A 6,362-nucleotide genomic window follows, 5' to 3' on the forward strand; every position below is an offset into this window, starting at 1 on the left:
CAACATATATACTTAATTCAATCTTTGTTCGACGATTGATATGCTTACTTGAGTGATATTATTTTCTTTATACTTTCCTTAACATAATCCATATAACTTTGTATCCATCTTCTTGATGTTAAAAATAGAGAGTGTTATAGGAGGAAGAGTAAACAAGAACACAAAATAAATGAAAAACAGAATTCTAGACAGCAGCCCTAAATTCTAACCCTTGGTTACTAAAACTGCAATAACTTTTTATAGGAAACTCCAAAGAACTTGAAACTTTAACCACTAGAAACTAGACTCCAAGACGCATCAAACAGACTCTTCATTTGTCCAGAATGATTTAGAATTGCCCATTCAAATTAGCTCCTTAATCAGCCTAAAAATCTGCCCACTGTGCAGTCACGAATTTTATTGTAAATCAAGTTTGTTCATCAACACTTGCTATTTGATTCAATACGTTGGACATCATAGAATATGCAAAGTTCACCTTTTAGAATTCCAATTGAACAACAACATGCACAAAAGAGGGAACAAAGAAAAGAGATCAACTTATACCAACTTGGTCCCCTATTTATTTATTCTTGGGTAGCTATCTGTGCTCACAAATTATTAAATAAACTTCAAAATAATAATTTCTTCTATTCAAATTTATTTTGAAAACATTACTTGAGTTTAATGCATTTTGCAACTAGTATTTCTATAAAATTTCCATTAGAAAAGACTTATCCTACAACTTTTTACACCCTGTCACAAAGAGGTCCCTAGCCAGGGACTGTTTTCTAAACAATTTTATTTTCTGTCACCAATCAGTCCCTAAACCTTGTCAGACCCGAATTTTTACACTACAAACCCTGTCATTTACCAGGATTGATCTAGAGCTGTTCAGAATACTGGAAATTTACAGAACAGACCATGGAATGTTGCAGAATAACGCAGAACTATGCAGAATGCTGAAAAATTACAGAAATGACCTTGGGCAACTCAGAATAGCATACCAGTATACAAGAAAATGCTGAAACGGAATACTATTAAACTGGAAATCAATACCAGCATAGAGAGGAGGGTAATTTTGGTTATTCAAAGTTGTATAAATAGGTTGATCAACCCTTCAAGGGTAATCATGACTAATTCAGAATTTTAGAAGGAAAATCAAGCAATTGTTGACAAATCATTCAAGCAAAGAAAATTTAATTAATCAATGACATACGTAGGTTGAGATAAAAGGTTATCAAAACTGATTCAATCCATTCAAAATCTCAATAACCAAATTTAATTTAACACGAGAGTTTCAACCGATCAAAACACTCAAGCCTTAGTAGAAAATATAAAATTTGCAAGGGCCGGTTTGAATCAAGCACAACAACACTAATTAACTTCATGAAGTCAAGAACATTGCATAAATCGACAATGTCACATAAAAATTCATATTTATCAATTTTCTCAACCACACAAACCCTAAATCCATCATAATCAAAATAATTCCAGATTTTAAGAAGGTGAGAGAAGAATTTACCAATTAACACCTTTATTTGTTGGATTAGACTAGACGAATCAAAACCCTTCTCTAATTTTCGGATTTGTATCAAACCCTAGATAGAAAATCAAGATTAAGATAGAATTGAGAAGCGAATCACTAAATTAACAACCTATAAGCATAATGGAGATAGATTACTCATAATTTATACAAACATTTCAGATTTGAGCAAAACCCTAACAATGGAGATAAAATTCAGATTTTTGAGGAGAGAGGAGAGAAAGGGAGTACCAATGGGAAAGCTAGATGGCCACTAGAAGGAGTGATTCTCAACAATTTCCATTCTTTTATTCAATTTCTCAAGATTTCTTGGTGGATTTTTGAGGGAGAAGAGATGATCTCTCATTCTCTTTCTTTTGGCAGCACACACACAAGGGAGCAACAAAGGGAAAGAGAGGGGGTTGAATTGTTTACATGCATTTTGGATATTTTTCAAAATAGACCCTCTACTTGCTTAATATTAATAAAAGAAACTTTTATACCTATTTTCATGCATAAAAGATTGTATCTTGATCCAAATTTATATAAGATATAAATTTCAAGATTCGATTAAATTTGGTTGTTTCGAAAATTCAGACCAAGGTTATATTTGTTTTAAATTTTTGACTCCTAGTTTGCCAATAAAATTTTCGATTATATTTGAAACATTCTAATTTTTATTATTAAAAATTTCTTAACGTAACAGTACTTGTCTCAAAAGTAATGCAGGAAACGGTGTTTGTATAGAATTTAATCGGAATACTTTATTCATTAAAGTCTTAATTACAACATAAAATTGATTCTATGTAGTGTACATAGCTTTGCAGCCCTTGGAATTGGTATGAAATGGTAAAGACAGAGTATTGTTGTAAATTGTTCTCTATTGCACTACCAAATAACAAAATAGAGTGTGGAAAAGTTGGGGTATAATTTGCACAAGAGCAACTCGGTTAAGCTAAATGCATCTAAGTTTGGTATCTCTTGTTTATGAAGAAGAAGAATAGCAGAAGAAGTGGGGGTGTTTTAGTCATTAATTACCGAAGGTGAGGCCTTAATGGATGATTAATCGGTCGTTTAATCAGAAACGGCGGCCAAACCGTCATGAATACACTTGACGGAGTACTTTTTGCGGATTTTTCTGATTAATCGGCCATTTTTTCCGATTAATCGGTCATTTATTTATGTTTTTTCCTGTTTTTTCCAAATTTTTTCAGAATTTTTTTTTTCACATCGAATTTTATTTTATGTAATAGTGTGTGAAATAAGTTTTATAAATCATGTATTGTAGTTTTATTTGTGTTTGGACATACATTCAATATTTTTTACATATGGTTTTTCTTCTTACTTACTTTAAAATTGATTAATTCTTCTTCTATTTATTTATCATATTTTTTCTTGCTAATTACTGATGTAATTTTTTCAATTAGTACAACGTATTCATTTATGAAACTAAGTTGTTATTATAAACTAAATTTAGTGATTTTATGTTGGAATGTTTCATTTCTTTCACATAATATGTTATTAGCATTTGTAAAAAGTTTAACTCTTGAATTTATTTTTTCATTAAATAAATGTGTTATTGACACATGTAAAGTACTTGTACGTTAAAAAAAAATAAGTGTAGTGTCATGTTATAATAATAAAATTAAGTTTATTTGATAAGTTTAATGAGCAATGATATTTTATGGGCCCCTTAGTAAAGTATAATTATAATGCATGCAATATAACTGAAATGCAGTTATATATTTATAATTTACTTAAGAGCCCAAGAAACGAATATATAATACAAAGATGCCACAGTCCGACTTTGTATAATATTCATAATATCATGTGGCAAGGAATAGACACAATTGATATTATTTATAGCATTACTTTAAGGAATCGTGTATTGTAAAGGGGTACTTTACATCTGTGTCATTTGGGTAACTATAATGTATAGCTAGTACCGCTTATAGTTTATAGTAGTAAAATATTTTATACCATTACCAACATGAGATAAATAATTATGAGATGTTTGAATTTAATTAAATGATTAATGAAATTCAAATATCGAGAAAATATCAAAATGGAAGAAGCTTTGTGAGACACAAAAGAGAGTTTTTGTGTGCAGTAAAGAATTCTATATTTCTGCCACGATTTCTGTGAACATAACTTAAAACAAGCATATCTCATCAACTGTAGCTCTGATTTCAGTGTTCTATGACTTTTCGAAAAGCTTGCGACAAGATCTACATTTTGATATAAAATAGGTTGTAGGTCTAAGTCGCATGTGGGTATGCCTAGGTCGCACACGATATCGCGCAGTGCGCCAGAACCGGCTAATTTTAGCCCATATTAATTGTGGAAATCGTGAGGAACATGACAGAACGTGGAAAACGTGTCTAGGTCGATGGGAGCACCTCTAAATATCATGTAGGCTATAAAAGGAGGTCCCTACTGCCTAGGGTTTCATTCCAATCATCTCTCATCTTTTTAAGAGAGTCGAAACTTTGTCCCTCTCTCACTTGATCTCTCTCATGTGTTGAGAAACCACAAATCCTAATCTCAAGATCTTTCATTGGATAATAGTTAGGGATTAGGGAGCGATTGAAATAGTACTCTCTAGAAAGAGAAAACTTCAATTTCTAATTAATTTCTTGGTGGATACCGTGGAGGGCTTCTACTTTGAAGTCTCAACTTGGTGCAAGACATTTTAGAAGACCGTTCCGACAAACGAAGGCATCCAAGATATCTAAGAGAGAATACGACTTCTCTCTACTTACCAAATTGGCATTTAGTAGAGATATATCCAAATCTTATTTTGTAGATAGATTTATGATGGATGAATGAGTAGATGATCATTCATGCATATGAATTGCTTTAATAGAATTAGCATATAATAAAGTAGATCCATAGATACTCCAGAGAAAAAAGAAAACAGAAAATATAAAAAATTATTCAAGTTAAAACCCAGTGTTTGTATAGCTCTCAGCAGCACATCTGGTATATTTAATCAGATAAATACTCATCTAATCTCTTACCGAGCTTAAGAACACCTTAGTTTTTCCCATTAAATAGAGTTTAAACAAAATCAAAACAATTGTTAGGAGAATATCTTTATTTGTCTCATTGTGAAAATTTTCTAGTTATTGCTCTAGATTGTCATAATTATTCTCTTAATATAATAAATAAATTCAAAACATATCTGTAAATACGAGCGAATACTACATTTCAAATAAGCATCCATCTCTAAACTCGCAGCGATCTGCTCTCAAAATACTTGAAGCATGGCTTCTCCTCGTTGAAAGAAAAAAAAATTATGATGATCAATTAATGATAATAAATAAATATATCTGCATATTGAAGGTTATAGAACCGTTAAAATGAATATGGTGTCATTGCACTTGCACATGTGACATGAGCACCAATAAATATCCCATTGCTGTAGCAAAAATGAGATTAATTTCACATATAAAAAAATGATCCTAAAAATCTTAAAACATAATTTTAATATAAAAATGTGTAACAGGGAATGGCCAGCTGGACCGCTGGAGCCTGGAGCCTAGGATCAGAGCATTCAATAAAAAGGCCACCAATATGGGCCCATCACACTTCAGTATGGAAATTTTTTATCTATAGAAATTATTAAATTTATACGTATAGAAACAGAAAGAGTACTTGATTTTCAACAAATTTAAAAATATCTGATTTAATGAGTCCGATTCAAATATATGGATCGGACTCAATAATCTAGATCCATTGATATATACTTCTTTTTTTTAACTATAAAAAGAAGAAATTTGTATGCCACATTTCATCAATTCTAAGTTGATCTCACTCATAAAATTATTAAATTCATACGTATGAAAACAGAAAGAGTATTTTATTTCCAACAAATCTAGAAATATCTTATTCAATGAGTCCAATCCAAATATATGGATCGAACTTAATGGCCCAGATACATTGACATATACTTTTTTTTAACTATAAAAAGGAGACATTTGTATGCCACATTTCATCAATTATAAGTGGATCTGACTCAATGAGTCAGATCCAAATAATTTTTTTTTTTAGTTCTATAGAAAAGATGAATGGTGGTTGTCATAGTTAATCAACCTAGAATTGGATCTTTATCACTGAGACCGATTCATTTCTAACTTAATTTTTTGTCGCATCTATATTTCAAATTTTTCTATCAACGTCTATTTTTTTTTAAATAAAATATATCGATGGATTTCGACCATTGAGTCTGATTCATATATTTGGATCGGACTCATTGAGCTAGATATTTTTTAATTTGTTGAAAATCAAGTACTTTTTTTGTTTCCGTACATATAAATTTAATAATTTTTATAGATAAAAGAATTCCCTTCATTATGGTGGATTTGCTCACAATTGGGTTTTGTTATTCTATGCACTTTTATGTGTTTTCTAATTTTCATATGTTGTTTCATGTCACATATGTTTGTGTTTTGAGTACTCGGATTTCAATTGATTAAACTTTGAGCTGTATTAGAATTATGATCTCAATTCACTCAACTTATTTATTTCTCTTGCAAATCTTTTCACGATATAATCAACATTAATACGAAATATCCAATTGTTTATTTTTCAGCGTAGACTGTAGAGTACAACATATATTATTAATTTAGAAAGAATATTATACCATTAAGTTATTGTTATTGTTATTGTTGTTTAGATAAAATTAGTATTATATATTGTGTGAGTAAATTTTTTACTTAAATTGAGTTTATATTGAAAATATTTCTGTAACTCTTGTAAATTGAATAACTAATGAAGTTGTACTTTCGTTAAAGTAAATGTTTAAAAATTGTGAATTAGTATAGAAGATGACGAAATGCACAAAAGGCCACACCAGGCC

Source organism: Carex rostrata, chromosome 8 (genome assembly GCF_964058835.1).
Source record: "Carex rostrata chromosome 8, lpCarRost1.2, whole genome shotgun sequence".
Classification (NCBI taxonomy): Eukaryota; Viridiplantae; Streptophyta; class Magnoliopsida; order Poales; family Cyperaceae; genus Carex; species Carex rostrata.